General features: G+C 38.3%; 1 pseudogene; it reads right to left on the bottom strand.

Moving 5' to 3' along the window:
- Positions 1–993: 993 nt before the first annotated feature.
- Positions 994–2910, bottom strand: LOC141561652 (general transcription factor IIF subunit 1 pseudogene; annotated as a pseudogene).
- Between the last annotated feature and the right edge of the window lie 18561 nt (positions 2911–21471).

The raw sequence follows: 21471 nt of genomic DNA, 5'->3' as shown, positions 1-21471 counted from the left end.
TGCTTTAGAATTAAATATAGGGAATAAGGATAGTCTTTAAATTACTCGATTTTGTTAGTTTAAGACTCTAGGATCACTTTATGTAAATTTTTCTAAAGTTCTTTATCCCCTGACCTCTTCCCATCTCCTTAGTCTTTACTCCCCTCTTTGAATGTGCATTTGAGTCATCATGCTTTCATCACCTCCCATTTTTGTGCCTTTTCCCCTCATACTTGGAGCCCCCTCTCCTCACCTCTATCTTACCTCCTTCAAGAAGCTTTTCAGGTCTCCCAACTGCTAAGGTAACCCCTCCCCAAATTATCTTATTTTCATTTTGTATACAGTTTGTACATGGATTATGTGTACATGTTGTTTCCTTTATTAGAAGGTTAAGATCTTTGACAGTAGAAACTGTTTCATTTCTATCATTGTATTCCCAGCATTTAATCCAGTGCTTTGCACATAATAATCAATTAATAAATACTGTTATGCCACAGTTCTCTTTTATTGTCCTGACTCAGTTTCTCTAATTATTCTGCTTCAATTTATAATTGTCAGCTCAAAGCTCAGTCCTGCATAACCTCCCCTCCCCCTCTTTATCACAATATTTGACAAGGATAAAAGATCTTATGTTTTAGAATATCAGAATGCATCTCCCCATTCAAGATGCTTCTCTCCATCTCCAGGGTTCCCCCCACCTTAGGTCATCCCATCTCCAGTGCCTCCCCCCACCCTATCAGAGTCCAGTTCCCCTCTCAGCACCCAGACTCCCCCCCCACCCCAATCTACCCCCTGAGTCTGAGCCATGTGCATGTAGATCATTGAGAACTCACATTGTTTGCTGGATTCTTGGAGATGATAGTCTCATTCAGCCCTGGGACCAAACCATGGATCCATTTAGTCCCAGTAAATCTCTCCCTTTCAAATAAAATATTAAAAACTCTCTAATCTCTATCTTGCCTCAGTTTCTCCGGAATTACACTAGGTGATTGATACAAGTAACTAAACAAAATTTTAAAAATTAAAATTAAATTATACACATTCTTTATTTTATTTTCAGCATTTAAGTTTTGTGGAAAAGAAGGTTTAATTAGAAAGGGGAATGGTTGTTCCTATGGATATTCTAGAGAAGATCTCTGAAAATTTTCAAAAGTTTTAGAGATTTTTCAACTAATTTTTTTTTTTTTTTTTTTTAAAGGCCGAGCAGCTTTTATTGGCTCGGCTGTGTCCCCGCGGCCACGTCACTCCTTGAGGAAGAAGTGCATCTTGTCATTGATCATCTTGCGCTCTGGGTTGAGGCGCTTCAAGATCTGGGCCAGCACGTTGACTGTCTGGTCACTGCTGAGCCCCGTCTTCTTGGTCTGGAACTTCTTCAGCAGGTCCTTGGTGGTCATGGGCTTTCGGATCAGGTAGCGCCTGACCGCGTCCTCTGTCACCTGCACATCACCACTGCTGGGCGTGGACTTGCCAGACTGAGGCTGGGGGGTGGATTTCCCTGAGATGCTCTGGGCTCCCGCATCCAGCCTCAGGCGTTTGGCTGCAGGCGTATCACTGGGTCCGGTCTGGCGCTTCCCTTGCTCCAGCTTGCTGGCGGCTGCCCGCAGGGTGGAGGAAGTGCTGCCGCTGTCTACACTGGGAGTGCTCGGGCGGCTGTTGCCCCTGGAGCTGCTGCCCGAGGCCTTCTGCTCCCTCTTGGGGGGAATCTTCTTCTTGGTTATGAAGAGGGCCGAGGATGCCTCGTTGTCGATGTCACTCTCCTCGGAGGTGCCCGACTCCTCGCTGCTGTCTCCTTTCCTCCTCTTCTTCTCCTGAGGGTTGGAGGCCTTCTTATCTTCTTCCTCCTTCTCCTCCTCCTCAGGGGGCTTCTCCTCCTCACTCTCCTCACTGCTTTCGCTTTCCTCATCAATGCCTTTAGGGCAGTCCTCCTCCTGCTGGACCACCTTGGTTTTCCCTACTGTCTCCTCCTCAGAGCTGCTGGAGCCATCTGACATGTAGTCCACCTCCTGGCCCTCAAAGTCCCCATCATCGCTGTCCTCAAAGGCCTCATCATCAGAGCCCTTCTTCTTCTTCTTCTTGCCCCCCCTGAAGGGAGCCGCCTTCTTCTTGCTCTTGGGGACCTTCTCTCCCTCCTCCCCACTGCTGTTGCTGTCCTCAGAGCTCATCTCCAGGTCGTCCTCCAGGTCATGGATGCGGAGCTCACTGGGCTTCTTCCGGCTCTTCTTCCCTTTATGCTCATCTTCATCCTCATCGCGGTCCTGGTCCTTCAGCCGCCGCTGCTGCATGATGCAGAAGTGGTTCAGGACTTTGTTCCTCCTCTCCCATTCCTCCTCGGCCTCCTCGGCCGTGAGCGTCCGGTGCCGCGCCAGAGGGGTGAAGTTGTACCAGTTGTGCACAGGGAAGGCTTCGAAGGCCCCGTCGGGGCACTGGGTGAAGATGTAGTACGAGGTGTTTTCCGTCACCCCGCCCTTCTTCACTCCCTTGAACCTTCTGCCCGTTTTGCCATTGACTTTGAGTAGCCAGGGCTGGTCTTCAGCCTTGAAGGCCTTGAGGATGATGCCGTACTTCTTCCTCCTGGCCTCGTCCCGCAGCTTGCGATTGAACTCGCTGCCGGCCCCGGACTCCGGCATCTCCTCCTCCTGGTAGATCTTCTTGTTGCTCAGGTCCCGCTCCATCTTGGCCTGGTGCCAGGTAGAGAAGTTGACTTTGTCCGCTGCGTTGAAAGCCATGATGTTGTACCTCTTGAGGTTGTTCTTGGGAACTCGAACAACATACTCGGTCACAGTCTGGCTGCTGGTCCCCAAGGTCGTCATGGCCAGTGCCGGGCAGCGCAGTGAACAGCCTGAATGAAGAGGATCCGTGGGCTCCGGACAACCGAACTCAGCTCCACACCAAGTCGGCCTGGAGTTCTGGCACAGAGGCTCCAGCCCCGGCTATTTAACCATAGCCGGATCCGGAAGTGACTGCATTGTCGTCATGACAACCGCCGGCCCCTCCCCTTCTCTAACTTGTAAACTCTTCACTGAGGGTGTTAACTCGTCCCTCTCTGAAAGCTCAGTCCTCTGTTGGGTTACAGGCAAGCCTGAGGGTGGGCTCGGAAGGGCTTTTGGTCCCTTTCCCCTCCTCCTACTTTTTTACTATGTCTAATTTTGCTTTAAATTTTTAACTTGATTTATCAGTCATGATTAGAGTCATTCCCTCTATATAAATATAAGTTGTTAACATTGAGAAAGGGAGTAAGAAAAGAAATGAAAATGAGTGAATAAATGAAGCATTTATTAAGTGCTTACTACATGCAAAGCACAACAGATAAAAGCAGAAAAGTGAAGACAGTTTCAAGAAACTCACATTCCATTGGGAAGTACAATTCATATGGAAAATTTCAACTACAAATCTTTTTGTAAAGGAGGGTTTCTCTATTTTTCTGCCTGTAGATGATAGTTGATCAGCAGCCCTATTGTTTGTGATGATGAGAAAAGTGGACCCATTTTTCACAATGATTTTTTTTTCTCTCAACGATGGCAGTAGGGATTGAGTTTAAATCAGGTCCAATGACCTAAAGCATACAATTTTTCTTAGGGTCCTGGGCTCTCTTTGTCAAGAGCTAAAGGTAGGGGCAGCTATGTTAGGATTACCAGGTGAGAACTCAGGTTGTCTGACCAGTGACAAGGTGAGAACTCAGGTTGTCTGACCAGTGACAAGGTGAGAACTCAGGTGGTTATCTGGACAGTGACAAGGTGAGAACTCAGGTTGCCTGGATAGTGATAAGGTGAGAACTCAGGTTGTCTGACCAGTGACAAGGTGAGAACTCAGGTTGCCTGGACAGTGACAAGGTGAGAACTCAGGTTCCCTGGACAGTGGCAAGGTGAGAACTCAGGTTCCCTGGACAGTGGCAAGGTGAGAACTCAGGTTGTCTGACCAGCGACAAGGTAAGAACTCAGGTTGCCTGGACAGTGACAAGGTGAGAACTCAGGTTCCCTGGACAGTGGCAAGGTGAGAACTCAGGTTGCCTGGATAGTGACAAAGTGAGAACTCAGGTGGTTGCCTGGACAGTGACAAGGTGAGAACTCAGGTTCCCTGGACAGTGGCAAGGTGAGAACTCAGGTTGTCTGACCAGCGACAAGGTAAGAACTCAGGTTGTCTGGACAGTGACAAGGTGAGAACTCAGGTTGTCTGACCAGTGACAAGGTGAGAACTCAGGTTGTCTGACCAGTGACAAGGTGAGAACTCAGGTTGCCTGGACAGTGACAAGGTGAGAACTCAGGTGGTTATCTGGACAGTGACAAGGTGAGAACTCAGGTTGACTTGACAGTTCTCTGGCTCAGACCTTTGGTTTGGGCCTTTAAAGGGAGTTTACACCTTAGGAACTCTGGGAGGAGCAAGCTCATTGGTAATGTTTCCCAGAAGCCCTTGTGTTATCCCATGTCCATTCTCTGGGAGGATAAAAGAAGGGCAGCATTGGGTCTGAGAGAATGGACTCTGGGATAGTTTTGACGCCAGGCAGGCTGAAAGGAGAGCAGTCTGATTTGAGAAAGGATAAGAGTTGGTGGAGATTCAGAGCTCCCAAGAAAACTGCACACAGAGGAAAAGATTTTACAGATCTCCGCCCAGAGAAGGATTATAATTGAACAGACTACCAGACCCTCACAATTGCAACAGCTAGGTGTTGCAATGGACAGAGCACCAGCCTTGAATTCAGGAGGACCGGAGTTCAAATCTGGTCTCAGACACTTAACACTTCCTAGCTGTGTGACCCTAGGCAAGTCAATTAACACCAGCCTCAGGAAAAAAAAAAAAAAAAAAAAAACTAAAGGTAAATGTTGGTCATAGTGATAGTGTATAGAAGCAAAAAGGAGAAATAAAATAGACAAAATCTGAGAAATAGAATGGGAGAAAATAAGGACTTAATGGATAAGTGTATGTGTGAAATAGATTGTCTAACATGGAATTAACAGCTATGAAAGAAGAGGGAAGAGAGCTAGTGGAAAAGACCAACATTTTGTGGCATCTGCCCCCAGGTAATACCATCAACCCAAGACAAGTTGGTTGCTGCCTATTAAAAAGGAAGAGAAAAGGAAGAAGCAGAGGGAGAATAACCTCAGAAAGAAAGTTGAAAAAGAAAGGAAACTTTTAAAATTATTTTTATTATTTATCATGTATAGAACATTCATGTGATGGATATCAAAGATTTATGTGGTATTTGTCCTAAATGTAAATATCTCTGCAAGTTGTGTTCACAACTTTGGTGCTTCTGACCAGCTTTGGGTCAAACACCCTAGCCAGTAGCTTTCCTCAAGTGAAGAAGAAAATGGCAAACCACTCCAGTATCTTCCTAGAAAATTCCAAATGGGATCCCAAAGAGTCAGGATAACTGAAAATTACTCAACAATATGTTGTTTTCCTCGTTTGTAAGATATAGTTCCCCTTCCTAACTCCTATTATCAGTACTGTGAATCCCTGTACTCTATCAGGGCAGAAGTCAAAAGCTGAAGAGAGAAGGGGGGAACTCATAGAGGGTCTATGCATTTATTGCATGAAATCACTGGTTAATTTCTATTGAAAAGGAATAATTGTCCTTTCGCTTAACCTTGGAACTTTGTCCTTTAAAACCAGGAATTGGTGTTATTCCTAATCTATATTGAATAGTCTCTTAGCAACCTTCACACTCACAGGATTAGTTAGAAAATGTGTGTGTGTTAAGCTTAGAGTCACAGAAGCAATCTTGCCAGAGCATAATTTTTTAAAAATCCATTTAAATAGAACTTAACTAGATTTTTAATCCATTGACAGAAATTACAAATTAAGTAACCTTTTCCCTTCTGGAACCTAAAACATGTCTAATATAATATGTAACATTCTGTACTCTAATATCTGAGAATATCTATTCCTCCTTTCTTAACTGTATTTATTTTCATCTTTATATATTTTATCTTGCATTATTCTATTTTATATACCACTTCCTCCCTTTTGGAAGCAAGAATAAATATTCAGTAAAATGGAGTCAGGAAGAAAAATTATTTTTTAAGTACAAAATGGTTTCTACATGGAACCTATCATGCTACTAAATTCCTTCAAATTTAGTGTACTATGTACTATCTATAAGCTCCTGCCCCCGAGCTCTCAAGCCCTTTATCACTTCTCTGCTTTTGTCTCCCAAGAGATACTCATTTCAGTCTCAGCATACATTGCAGAATTGACACTAGAGAGATAGATGTGTACTGTTCCTTTGCTTATCTGTTTAATATCTGAGGAGGATGTAATCTCCTGCCTCTCAATTGCCATAACAGTTCCTGTGTTTGCCACTTGTATGGCACTTAGGATTCATGTTGTTGGGGAATGAGCAATGGACTAAGAAACTGCTGGGATCTAGGCCTGATTCTATCACTTATTAACTGTGTGACCTTGAGTGAGAATCCCTTCCCCAGTGTCAATTTCTTCATCTATACAAGAGAAATAATGGTATTTGATCACCATGATTACTTTGCAGAGCTATTAATAACAAAAATTGTTTCTGATAGCTGCTGTAAAATGTATAAAACAGCTTCACAACAAGCTTGGAATGTGCATAGTATAGCAAGGTAGATCAATGGCTAGAGCATAGGATCTAGAATAGGAAAACAAGTTCAAATTTTGCCTCAGATACTTATTAGCTTTAGGATTTGGGATAGGGATAATTTAGGATTAGGATAATCACTTAACTGTTCACTGCTTGTTTTCTGAGGAAAATAATAATCCTTATATCATACATTTGTCGTGAAAATCAAATGAGATAGCATATATAAAGTACTTTGCAAACGTTAACACTCTATGTAAATGCTGTTATTATTATTACAGATAATACAGGTAACATTAAAGATAATTATTACAGATAATCCCTCTTTCACATATGAGATACTTAAGAGAGTTTAAAAGAGGCAGGATGGCTTAATAGATAGATAACTGACTTGAGACCCAGGAAAACATGAATTGGAATTCTGCAACACTTTTATATAGGTAATCTTAATTGTTCATATAGATTACCTTCATTGTGTCCACCCTGTGGCAGAGCATTTCAAGCTCATATTGGTCTGATGAGCCATAGTAGGGCACTCTGTAACTTGACTAACAGTAATGCCATTTTGGTCCTCTTCTAGAATGAAAGACAACAACCTGAAGCTGCATAAGTTTTATAGGTGCTATCAGGATGACTTGGGTTCATAACTAACTGATAGATCGTGAGCAAATCACTTTACCTGGTCTCATCTATGATTTCTCTATCTAAAGAATCAGAAGATTGGTCTAAATGGCTCTTGAGGTCCCTTCTACTTCTATTATTATTAAATGATTTACCTGTGGTTCCATAGTTTCTAAGAATTGGAGTAGGATATGAACTCTGCACTCTAGTTCTAGCACTGCCTCTCTTATGCCTCTGCTGGGAGGTGCTCTTTAAAGAGCCTCTGGGAAAGTGCTGTGGTGACCCACAAAACACCAAATGAGTGTAAGGAGTGATTTATTATCTTTTTGGACATTTGCAGCTTATCTCCCCAACTAGATTGTAAGCCAGGAGCAAGGACCTTGGGGACAATAACCATTCCTTATATGTCTTATCTGTTGTCTGCAAAGCTATAACTAAACACTTGCTCAGTCAATACTTGTTGATTGGCTGACTGTACTAGATTAATGTACTGGAATTGTGAATTTTAGCAGGAGGGGAAAAAAAGGAAATTTGAGAAACTGCTTCATATCACCACCATTGTAAGGGGATAAGAAATGTTCCTATTTTAAATCTAGATTTTTTAAACTATACAGGTTCTTCTAAGTGTTAGTTAGTCCAAAACTGGCCCCTCTCTACTGCATGTTTTTGCCCCAATTAGAATAGCTTCTGGGGGGGGGAAATGGTGTTCCCTTCTCTTTATTCCTCAGGTATAGTTCCAGGCACATAGTAAGGACTTCATAAATGCCTATAGATGTCATTGAGGGAAAAAAAATTTAATGGTTACAAAAAATTTTACATAAAATAAATGCTTATTGATGAAACAAATGAGTATCTGTTTTCTTTTAAAGATATTCAGGAAAGCTTCCATTGTATTTAGTCATATTCCTTGCCACTAGTTCTCTTCCTTGAACTAGATAGACATCAGCTGACCCAAATAATATCACACACACTAGTTGGAAAAGCAATGCTTATAATGTTTATCCAGACTTATTACCCAAAAATAAAATCTTCACATAAGTTTACAATTTACAAAGCAATCTCATTTGTATTATCTCATTTTTTTCCATACAATAATCCTGAGAGATCAGATATATAGGTGCTATTATTCCCACTTCACAGAAGAGACAGCAGAGTCTTTCAGGTTATGATTTGCTTATAAACACAGACCTAGTTAGTGGCAGGGAGTGACTGGGAGCCAGGTCATCTGACTCAAAGCTCAATTATTTTTCCATTGTGCCAATCTACGTTAAATAATTGGGCATCATATGTTGTCTGTATGAGAATTCTTTAGCACCATTTTTACTGCCTCTAACATCACAATGAGCACTTTTACAAGAGGTTATTACTATGGTAGTTCCATGCCTCCTTGATGGAGCAAAACAAAATTTTTTAAATAGTTGGGGAGGAGGATTGGCAACTCTTTTTCCATTTTACATCTATTTTCTAGTCCTTCCATTTCTATCTTTGAATGTCCATAAGATAATTTTGCTTAGCTTGATATCTTACCAAACTATCTTTAATTAATCAGTAAGCTTTTAATTAAGCACCTAATATATGTCAAGCACTGTGCCAGATTTGGGGATTCAAAGTACTCAGATATAGTGAAACAGTACCTGAGAAAATAAGTACATATAAAAATATATACTCCACAAATAGTAAAATGTGCACATGTGTACGTGGGATATCCCCAATATCTTAATGCAGTTTTATGTATTTTATGTATTTAATGTCCCCAGAGCTTAGAACAAGGCTCTAGCACATAGTAGGTATTAAATAAATGACTGTTGACCATTGAGTTGACAGCCCTTTTCACTGTATAATTTTATCTCATTCTTCCTATTAAAGGTAAGTAAATAAAAACTATACTAAGATTTTGGCCATATCCTGAATGTGTTCAATGTACACATATATATACTTATATGTATACCTTTATAAATCCTTGTGTGTGTGTGTATATATATTTATATATATATATATATATATATATATATATATACACATATATATATATATATATATACTTAAATATATACACATACAGAGTAGTATATATTCATATATATCCACAAATATATATATATATATATATGTATATATATATATATATATATACTCACAATAAAATATGTATATATACACATACATATTTACATTAAGATATAGGAATAGTTTTCCATTTCCTTTTTCTATATCATTTGATAGATGAGGAAATTGAGGCACACAAGGTTAAGTAATTTCTCTAGGGTCACACAGGAAGATGAGTCTTCCTAATTCCAGGCCCAGAGCTCTATTCACAGAATCTAGATAGATAGGTAGATAGATGGAAAGATAGATAGACACAAAGTAGTTAAATATGAATTATAGATAAATATTTAAATATGTATATACACATGGTAGAATATATAAACAAAAACATATATAGTATATACATTATACATACATAGAATGTATTATATACACTACACATATATAGTGTATATACTATACACAGTCATATATACATATATATATATACATATATATATGTATATATATATATGTATGTGTGTATATGAAATCTCATTTGAGCCTCAACATTCCTGTCTCTCTTCCATCTAATCACTATATGTTCATGACTCCATAACACTATTTCTTTTGTGTCTTTGTGTTCATTCTTTCCTGATATTAGGTGAATTGAGTATTAAAATCAGAACACGACAAATTACAAACTTGTATGCTTTGAAAGGTAAAATGAGCATCCATCCCCAACATTCAGCATTTGGAGCCTCTTAGAGGAGAGAGAGACAGAAAAGGACGAGAAAAATTCATAAAAGGAACAGAGACATAGAGGAGAGAGAGAGAGAGAGAGAGAGAGAGAGAGAGAGAGAGAGAGAGAGAGAGAGAGAGAGAGAGAGGAGGAAAGAGGAGAATGAAGGATAGAGAGGGATAGAGACAGAAAGAGAGAAAGGGAGACAGAAACAGAGGGAGGAGATACACAAAGTAAACAAAATTATACATACAGAGTATCCCCAAAGTATGTGTAACTAGATAAATTGATACATATATACAGAAACTTGCATATACATACATACACATACATACAAAAGAGTCAAATATTAAATAAGTTTCTTTAAGGTGTCATCTTTCCCTTTTCTTGCTCTTCACCTTAGTTTCCTAGATTGCCCAGAATTCCCTCCACCATCTACTTAGGCTCCAGCTTCCAATATTGGGTCAGGGTCTCATTTCCCAAGACCCAGCTGTTCTTTAGCTTCACTGACAAGAGTTACTCCTTGGCTAAAGCCCCTGCTAGAACCTTCAGCACAGGGTGGAAGAAAGGAACAAATTAAAGCTCTGGACTTAAAAGACATCAGAGGAGGGCACTCAGAAGACAAGGAATGAAGTGCATGTTTCAAAGGGACAGCCAAAGTCGTTTTAAAGCTGCCTGTCACCAGAGAGAGCAAGCTGACAGTTAAAGGATGTTTCAAGCTCTTTTCTGATTTATCCTCCAATCGGGAGTCTGTAAAGGGACACTTTAGTCAGAACAACTGTATTTTATATTCAGATTCATGTCACAGATCATCCTTATATTAACATATTTTCTTATCATGGAATCATAAAGACCCAAAGAGTTTAAGGCATTTTCCCAAGACAAGTATAAAGATAGAAGCAGCCTGAGGTATGGGTTGTGACAGATCCCTGCTTTGAGGTCTTTCCCTATCTTGCCCAGCCCCTCTACTTCTTGTATCTTCCTCAGATATTACTTTCCATTTACACTGTATATATCTTGTTTGTATATAATTGTTTGTGTATAGTCTCCCTATTTAGAATGTGAGATCCTTGGGGCAACTGTCTTTATGCCCTTCTCTATGTGCGTACTACAATGCCTGAAACATGGTAGGCTTTTAATAAATGCTTATTGGTAGATTGACTGACTTTGGATCCTGAAGGCTTAGCATAGTTCCTAGCACAGAGTAGGACTTTAATAAGTGCTTGTTAATTGACTGAACCACTGCCCATTCCACTGAGCAAGTTTACCTCATTCTTTCTATTCCTCCAGGAACTACTGGAAAGAGGCCTTTTTAGGGGCTAAAATGAGAAGAGTTATGTTGGGATTGCTGGGTGAGCAATCCCAACAGAGTTATGTCTTTTTTTTTTTCTTTAGTTATTATTTTGATAAATCCAATTATGGTAAAGGATCACAGAAACTTGAAAATGTAAGAAATATGAGAGTGTTTAGACCAACCCATACTTCACCAAAATAGACATCTCTATAATTTACCTAACAAGTTATCATCAAATCTTTCTCTGAAGACCTATAGTGAGGAGGAACCTGTTCCTTCCAGAAGCAACCCGTTCCACTTATTCTTATTTCAGTCATTTCTGAGTCATGACCCTATATGAAGTTTGCCATTTCCTTTTGCAGCTAATTTTATAGATGAGGAAACTGAGGCAAATAGATTAAGTGACTTGTCCAGGGTCACACATCCAGTGTCTGAGGCCAGATTTGAACTCAGGAAGATGAGCCTTCTTGACTCCAAGTTCAGCACTGTATCAGCTAATTGTCCACTTAAAAACAATTGCAATTATTAGAACAATTCTCCTATATCCAATGGAAATTGACATCTCTTATAGATTAATTATATTGCTCCTATTTCAGCTCCCTGGGGCAAAACAAATCAAGTCTAATAATCTCTCTTTTCCATTAATAACCTCTTCAAGGAACACTGGGAAATGAATATAAACTGTTGGCATTCTTGTTTTTCTTCCCAGGTTATTTTTACCTTCTGAATACAATTCTTCCTGTGCAACCAAGAAATTCGGTTCTACACACATATATTGTATCTAGGATATACTATAACATATCTAACATGTGTAAGACTGCCTGCCATTTAGGGGAAGGGGTGCAGGGAAAGAAGGGAAAAATCGGAATAGAAGTAAGTGCAAGGGATAATGTTGTAAAAAATTACCCATGCATATGTACTGTCAAAAAAAAAGTTTTTATTATAAAATAAAAAATATTATAATTAAAAAAAAAAGAACAATGAATTCCTCCTCCCCAAAAAAATTACCCCTTCAAAGACTTGAAGACAAAAATAATACCCTTCCTAACTTTCTCTTCCCCAGTATAAACATTCTGGTTCCTTCAAATAATTCATTGCTATCCTTAAGCCATTCTCCATTTATTCCATGTCCCTTCCTATTATAGGAGGCCCATAACTGAACCCATGTCTTTTCCTAAGATGTGATGCCCATAACATTGTTAAAAAAACAACAACAACAACAAAAAAAAAAAACAAAGTAGAGTAGAATTAACATTTCCCTAGGTCCAAAAACTATGCTTTTCTTAATGTAGTCTAAAATTACATTAGCTTTTTTTGACAGTCAAATCATACTCTTGACTGTGAGCTGAAGTAACAAGGGATGAATGGCCTTTAGAAGAAAATAATACCTCAAAGACATGATGTGAGACATATGAATACCCAAAGACAGTTTTTGGGGTAATTAATAATAAAATTATTAATTATGCTAGCTGGCAATCAATAAATTGATGATCAGTGATTTCTCTTGGTAAACAGATACTAAGAGAGACCCTAAAATTCCTTAAATCCTTCTGAAAGAGAACTTCTCTGACAAGTGAAGATCAACCCTGACAGATGGACATTTTTTTTAAATTTTATAATTATAACTTTTTTTGACAATACATATGCATAGGTAATTTTTTACAATATTATCCCTTGCACTCACTTCTGTTCTAAATTTTCCCTTCCTTCCCTCCACTCCCTCCCCTAGATGTCAGGCAGTCTTATAATGTTAGATATGTTATAGTATATCCTAGATACAATATATGTGGGCAGAACCGAATTTCTTGTTGCACAGGAAGAATTGCATTCAGAAAGTAAAAATAATCTGGGAAGAAAAACAAAAGTACAAACAATTTACACTTATTTCCCAGTGTTTCTTCTCTGGGTGTAGCTGATTCTGTCCATCATTGATCTATTGGAACTGAATTAGATCTTCTCTTTGTCAAAGATATCTACTTCCATCAGAGTACATCCTCATATAGTATTGTTGTTGAAATGTATAATGATCTCCTGATTCTGCTGGTACTTCCCTTATGGAACAGCTCACAGAAATGTTTTCCCTGCTGGACTCTAAGAAAAAAAAAAAAAAAATCTGTTCAAGACTTTCATGTATACATTCAGTTCAAGCTCAACAGACATTTAAGAACTATTTAGTTATCACAAAGTAAACAGATAAGAAACATAGAATTTCTCCTAATCTTATGAAGTGGGGAATAAAAGGAGACCTCTATTACACATTTTTGGAAGCAGGATCAGTAAACTTCACATGGATCAATAGCAGGAGGAACATTTAATTGGTTAAAATTAGTTATAATGGGAGAACTAATTAATTATAATAGGCTTCACTATTGGCCTAGTTGGTAGAATATGTTTTAAATGTTTTTTAAATGCTCCTTGTTTGTAATCCCTTTCCATTTTTCCTTTGTTCTCATCTGCGTATTTGGTAGATGTCCCATTAATGCCCTCTTCATCCTTTTTTTTTTTTTTTTTTTTTGGAGAAAGGGAAAATATAGGATAGGAAAAGGAGCAGCACCATGATACCCCATAAACTAACATATGTCAATATTAGTCTTTCTGACCTATGATTAGTCAGTTTTAAGACTTTCAAAATTGTTTTTCTTTATAATATTGTAGTCATTGCTCTCCTAGTTCTGTTCTTTATTCATCCATCTTTTCCAGGGTTATCTGAATCCATCTCTTTTATCCTTTCTTATAACTGTTAATATTCCATTACTTTTACATACTATAATTTATTCAACACCCTCCCCAATTGATTGCCACCCTTTTTGCTCCAGTTTTTTGCTGTGACAGAGTTGCTTTGTGTGGGGGGGGGTGTATTATGTATTATGCATGTATTTTTTAACATCCATGTCCTTTCTCTCTGCCTTTGATCTGGTACTTCTAGGCCAAAGGGTAAGCATAGTCTAATGACTTCTTGGATATAGTTTAAAATTGTGTTACAGAATCACTGGACCAATTCATAGTCTACCCACAGTGCATTAGTGCACCTGTCCTCCGAGAGCCCCTTCAATAATTGTCACTTTTCATCTTTGCCATTTTTGCTAATCTGTGTGTCAAGTGGAAACTCAGAGTGGTTTTCATTTGAATTTTTTCCCATTTTAGTGACTGAGTATTTTTTCATATTATTATTGGTAGCCAGAATTTCTTCTTTAGAGAACTGCCATCTGTATCCTTTTAACATTGGAATGACTTTTTTTCTTATACATTTGTATCAATAGAAAACATAAATCATTTCAAAGGAGGAATAAGCAGGTCTTAGTTAATTGGGCATAGTCAAATAATATTAAATAGAAATGGCAGTACCACTAACTAAAATAGGCAAGAATATTGAGAGACAATTCCAGTTTGCAGATAAGATGATGTGATTGCACATGTGTAACCAACCTCAAATTGCTTGCCTGTTAATAAAGAGAGGAAGAGAAGGAAGAAAGGGAGAGAATTTGAAACTTAAAAAAAAAATTAATGAATGTCAAAAATAGTTTTTACAAGTAATTGGGGGAAAATAAAATATTAAAATAAAAAAAAAAGAAAAAGTGAAGATGATGAACTTGGTTTGAGACCTTTTTAAGGTTTTAAAAAATTACAAGGACCACAAAATCATTGGTCTACAATTAGAACAATTCTCAAAGGCTATCCCATCCTAACTTATCTTTTTATAGAGCAGGAATATGAGGGCACAGGAATTTAAATAACTTGCTCAAAGCCACACACATAAAAAACATCAGGACATTTGAATACAAATTTTCTGACTCTGCTAGATGACAGAATAGATAGAGGTCCTGGCCTGGAATAAGCCATCTTCCTGGTTCAAATCCAATCTCAGACACTTACAATCTGTGGATCCTGGGCAGGTCAAATGGAAAATTTTGTTTAGTCAGTTTCCTCATTTGTAATGTGAGTTGGAGAAGGAAATGGTATACCGATTCCAATATTTTTGCCAAGAAAACATCAAATGGGGTTACAAAAAGTCAGACATAAATAAATTTACTAGAATAAGTTTTCTTCTTATAGGAAAACTATGTCTCCCTAACTATTATATTAGGCTATTGAAATAATCTTCTGGAAATCATCAAAAGGCTAATAATTGTGAAGAGACAAGTTATCTAAATTTTCAAATGAAAATAAGCAATGAGAAGTAGGGAAGATGATCTCTGAAGTCCTTACCAATTATAAGTCTGTGATCTTTCAAAAAATATGAAATTAGAAGTAGGGAAAAAGGCCAAGACTAGACATATAGCTGTGTGAGTTATGACCAGAGGGGATAAAGTCATGAAAGAGAATAAGTTCTTTTTAGAAGTGAGCATGTGAATGATCCAAGATAATTCCAAAGGATTCAGGATGGAAAATGTTTTCCACATCCCAAGAAAGAACTGAAAAGTCTTAAATGGAGATCTGAGCATACTATTTTTCATTTCTTTGTTTTTAATGTTCTTTTTTTCCTCTGACCTGTTTTTCTTTTATAACATGACTAATGTAGAAGTATGTTTTACCTGATTTACACATGTATAACCTATATCAAATTATTTACCATTTTAGGGAGGGTGGATGTGAGAGAAGGAAAAAGTTAGGAAATTAAAATTTTTAATGATTTTTTAAAAAATGTCTTTAAGGGTAACAAGGGAAAAATAAAATACAATTTTTTTTAAAAAAGTAGTAAGTATGTATATGTACAAAAAAAAAGTAAAGCTCCAAGGCTCAAAGCAGGTTTGCATCTAAAATGTAAATTCAATATGTGTCAATTAACTATGTGGTACAAGAGCCAATAAAGTTAGTAGAAAGTTAAGAGAGGCATGATGTCCAGGACAGGGAAGGCAATAGACCTGGAGTCTGCATTTGTCTGATCACCAAGTTTCAATTTTGGGTGCCATATTTTAGCAAGGTCATTGATGCATTGGAGCATATCCAGAAGAAAGTGACCAGGAGAGTGAAAGGCCTGGAAACTCTGCAAGGAGAGTATTGGTTCAAGGAATTGATATTGATTGAAGAAGAGAAGCCTCAGAAGAAGACCTGATAGAAAATGTGCAGAAGGAGGATTGGACTTTGGTCCCAGAGAGTGGAACTAGAGACAGCTGAGTGGTTGGTTCAGTAGACAGAGTAATAGCCCTGAAATAAAAGCACAAGTTCAAGACACATTGTGGATCCATGAGCAAGTCACCCAACTCCTCTCTGCCTCAGTCTCCTCATCAATAAAATGAATATAATATTAGCATCTACCTTCCAGGATTGTGGTGAAGATCAAACAAGATGAGACATAAAGTGAGTTGTAAATGTTGAAGAATCAAACAAATTTCTATGGCAAGTGATAAGTAGGATGCTCTCAGAATAACCTGGTGCTCCATAAACTCAAGCAAAGTGAAATGTACTTTAACAAAGTAATAGCAAGATTCTAGGATCATCAGCTGTGAATGATTGCTATTCTCAGCAATACAATGATCATGAGTACTCTAAAGAACTTGTGATGAAAAATTCTATCTATACCCAGAGAAAGTACTGATTGTGCCTAAATGCAGATTGAAACATACTCTTTTAAAAAAAAAAAAAAAAAAACTTTATTTTTCTTAAGGGTTTTTTTTGGGGGAAGGGAAATCTATTTTTTTTTTTCACAACATGACTTTTATGGAAATGTTTTGCATAACTTTACATGTGCCTTCTTAATGAGGATTGGCAATGGGGAGAAATAGAGAGAATCTGGAAGTCAAAGTTTTTAAACCAAATGTAAAAAAATTGTTTTACATGTAACTGGGGAAAAATAAAAATACTTAATAAAGAATTAAGCAAATGCTAGTTATTGTTACTACTACTATTATGTATCAGTGAGTGGAACTTGCAGAGAGGCTGTTTTTACATGATGTAAGAAATTACTTCGCAAAAATTTAGTGGGTTGACCTCACCTGGGAAAGTGATGGATTCTTCCTCTTTGAAGGTCTTCCAAGTATAGGTTAGATGACTAACTACTTGTCAAGTATAAGGATGTTAGATTCATATCTAAGTTTAGTTTGGACCCAGAAAGTTTATGATTTTATTATGGGTACATGTTCAGAAGGGGATTCATATTCAAGTAAGTTTGGATCCAGAAAGTCTCTGATTCCATAAACATAATACACCTGCGCTTTTCTTGATTCTCCTATTAGCAGCATGGTTAATGAGTTGTAAAGACAACGAAATAAGCATCCCTTTAAAATTCATTAATATCTGGGAAAGAGATCAGACTAAATTAATGAATACTCTGAAATTTAGAAGATAAAGAATTTAGCTCGTTAGGCAGTAACCCAAAATAAAGTTGTAAGTCAAAAAAATTAGATTTGAATTTTTTTATTCTTCAACTTCCTCTTTTAGAACTCTTCTCCCCAACCAAGGAATCGACTCTGGGATAGTTTTGACGCCAGGCAGGCTGAAAGGAGACCAGTCTGATTTGAGAAAGGCTGGAGGAGGTTCAGAGCTCCCAAGAAACCTGCACACAGAGGAAAAGATTTTACAGATCTACTCCCAGAGAAGGATTATAATTGAGCAGACAACCAGACCCTCACAATTCAAGAACTTTACAAATTGGCTCCTGCTGGAGCTGGCTCTCAATCAGTCATTGTAATTATTCCCAAATTGTTAATTGCTTTATCATCTAACAGAGGTTCAAGATTTGAGACCTCCTATGCGGTGGTTTCATTTTTAAGTGGAAACACTTTCACAATCTAAAGAACTGTCAAAAAGTTTTTGTATGTGGTTTCCTCACTAGAATGAAAGCGCCTTAAGGGCAGAACTTTTTTTGCCTTTCTATCCTCAAGACTTAATACAGTACTTTATATTTAATAAATAAAAGTTTACTAGCAGTGCAATGGATATTTCTGATCATGGGAAGCTGTTTAACTCCCTAAAATCTTAATTAATCATTGTTTCTTTCAACAAACTGGCCACGTATCTACTATGAGCAGAAACTGTGCTAATTACAGGAACTGCTTTAAATCAGAGTCCCTGCCTTCTTAGAATTTAGTCTTATGGGGGTTTAGAGAGGGTAAAGGAGACAAGTCCAAATAAGTATAATAAATAATATTATATAAGTGCATCAGAGAGATACAAAACAAATATCAACAAACATTTATTAGGCCCCCTACAAATGCTAAGCATTAAATTAGGTCAGGGAAGACTTTAAGAAAAAGGTGTCATTTGAATTGGATTTTAAAGGAAGCATATGGTTTCAATAGTAAAGAAAGAAACAAAGAAATAGTACTTTAGGTATGAGAGACAGCATGGGCAAAAGTATGGAGTTGGAAAAATGTAAATTCTGTTATGAGCATAGTAGTCCAATTTGACTTGAAACCTTGAATATTTGTGGAGGATAGTCATGCTGTCTCACATTAGTATATCACTTTAAGGTTTTGATGGGGGTTGGGGTCCCTTTAAGATTCCTTTCTAATTGCCCAACCCATGGCTGACCTTGATTCACAAATCCTGGTCAAAGGCACCCTTTGAATATCCGGGCCCAGCCCCACCCTCAGCTCAGCTTTCCCCAGCCCCCACCTGATCTGAGCTAACTGAAAAGCCCGCCAGAACTGGGTACCGCTCATCATCTTCTAGGTATTAAAGAAACGAGCTGGAACGCCCTCTTTGCAGGAGCCCTTCCCCCAACACATGGTATCCTTCCAGCCATGTAGGGGTTCCTGCCCGCCCAGCGGCCACCTCTGGCCCTGGCATCTTTCTAACTTAACTTTACTTCCAAATTTCTACAATAAACCTTTTTTTATCAATCTAGGTTTTCGGGCCTGTAAATTCATTTTACAGGGGACACTGCACCTCATGGGATTATCTATGTGCCGAGAAATGGGGTTCCCCCTTTCCTTTCCCTCATTAGTTTAAAAAGTACTTTACAAATATCATCTAAATTGATTTTTACTATAATCTTGCAAGGGTGAAAGTTATCCCTATCCCTGTTTTTCAGATAAAGAAACAGATTTAGAATGTTTGCTATTTGCCAAAGGTGACATAGTTTACTGGTGGCAAGATCGGGAGTTGAAGCCAGGTCTTCTAAATTGAAATCTATTGCTTTTGACCCCCTTTTTAATTATGCCCAACAAGGTAGGGTGGTATCAGATTGTATATAGCCTTGAATGTCAGGCAAAGGAGTCTAAACTTTACTCAGTGGACAGCAAGGACTCACAGAAAAGCAAAGAAATGAGAAAAGTATTTTTCAATGGAATAAAGACTGGATTGGAAAGGGAGGGGGTTAGTAAGAATAGGAGGACCTGTAAAGACTGTGTAAATCCAGTCCTGTTCCTGAGGCCACAAGAATAGAGAAATAATGTTGTAGGTGACGTAGAGATTCTGTAAGTGCTATGGGAGGCCATGTGGTTCAGTGGCTAGAGACCTGAACTTGGAGTCAAGAAGGCACAGATTTGTTTTTTAAAAGTTCAAGTGCTGTCCAAAAAACTACCCTGTACAACACTTTCCCCTCCTTCCCAGCAGCCCCCACACTCTCCTCTATATCCAGTATCAATTTAAGAATTGTAGCATGAGGTTAAAAAATGACCTCATAAGATTTATTTCATTTCTGTCACAGGCTAAGGACATATAAAAGAGAATGAGAATAATTCAAAAACCTTCAGAAAGCCTATAGTGTTCTAGATTTCTAAAAAATAGTTTTTCTTAAGTGTGTTTTTTTTCCTATTCTAATGATCAATCTTTCTAACATTTTCTAGCTCTGTCTTTATTTATTATCTAACCAGAAATGGAGGCACCCCAGTAGTTTAAATACTATGTGATGATGAATAAATACATTCAACCATCAGGGGAAATCACCAGTAAACTCATTATCAATTAACATTCATTGAACTGTAGATTTCCAAGTCCCTTCTGGGTAATGAATGAGCAGATTATTGGATGGCTAGATTCCCATTTGGATATACAGGACAAGCTGTGTCAGGCCTGGAGGGTGACGGTAGGAGGCAACTGAGTAAAAGAGAGATAAAAGGAAAGATCTGATAAATTCTCAACTAGCAAGGCTGACAGTTTCATCTCTCTGAAAACAAAATAGGCTACAAGAGAAACTTTTACTCTGGCTTGATCCCAATCAACCAGGGTTAGCAGAATCATAATTAATCAATTGATTAAATCAATTGATAAGCATTTAAGAAGCACTTGTTGTGTGTCAATAATTTCACCTTTGTGACTTCTCTCAAATCCGTCCCTTTCTATTCTCTGACATTGCCACCACTCTGGTGCTTGCCCTTATCTCTTAGAGCTTTGATTGCTACAATAGCCTGCTGGTGGGTGTGCTTGCCTCAAATCTCCCCTCATTCCAGTCCACCCTCCATTTAAACACCAAAGTGATATTCCTAAACCACAGGTCCAGCTGTGTCACCCATTCCTCACCCCCCCCCCACTCCAGTGGTTCCCTATCAACTTCAAGTTAAAATATAAAATCCCCTGTTTTGTATTCAAAGTCCTTAATAACTTCACCCTTACTCCCTACCTTTCTAGTTTTCTTAGCTTTCCTAAGAAGCTCACAGCTGGAACTATTGAGCAAAGATTTCATTTAGAAGGTGAAACGAGTCATAGCTAGCAGAGGAGTAAATGGGGCTTTGCCTTTAGATACTAATATCTGAAATACATATTTCTTCCCTGGTGGATACAATTTAAGGTTTCATTCCTATAGGTCTACAGGTCTTGCCTTGTACCCTCCTGAAGATTTAGGGCACAATCATCCAATAATTGGCTCCTCATCTAGCATCCACAAGACAGAGATGAAGCACCACCTTACTTTCTCTCCTCAGTAGCCCTCAATGTCCTCAACCCCCTGATTCAATTTAATTTGGACTAAGAAGAGTTTCAATCACTTACATCTCTATTCTTTAGTCCTTTTGAAGTGACAAAGTCCTTGAGAGGAAGTAACCATGCCATCCTAAGTGTATTCATGATACTGAGAAAAGGGAACACTAGTGCTAGCCAGACACATGGACTAGATTTTATGAAAGCAAATTTTTAAAAGGTTAAAGAGAACATAAAAATGTTTTAATGGGTAGTCTCCATTAGGGAATATAGCACATTAGCAGAGCTGTAACTTGGGCAAGGGCAGTTAGGTGGCTCAGTGGAGAGTGCACTGGGCTTGGAATCAGGAAGACTCATCTTCATGATTTCAAATACAACCCCAGACACTTACTAACTGTGGGATCCTAAGCATGTCACTTAATCCTGCTTACCTCAGTTCCTCATCTGTAAAATGGGCTGGAG

The sequence above is a fragment of the Sminthopsis crassicaudata genome, chromosome 3, assembly GCF_048593235.1.
Source record: "Sminthopsis crassicaudata isolate SCR6 chromosome 3, ASM4859323v1, whole genome shotgun sequence".
NCBI classification, from domain to species: Eukaryota; Metazoa; Chordata; class Mammalia; order Dasyuromorphia; family Dasyuridae; genus Sminthopsis; species Sminthopsis crassicaudata.
Note: the sequence above shows the minus strand (reverse complement) of the source record. Positions and strands in the feature narration are given on the sequence as shown.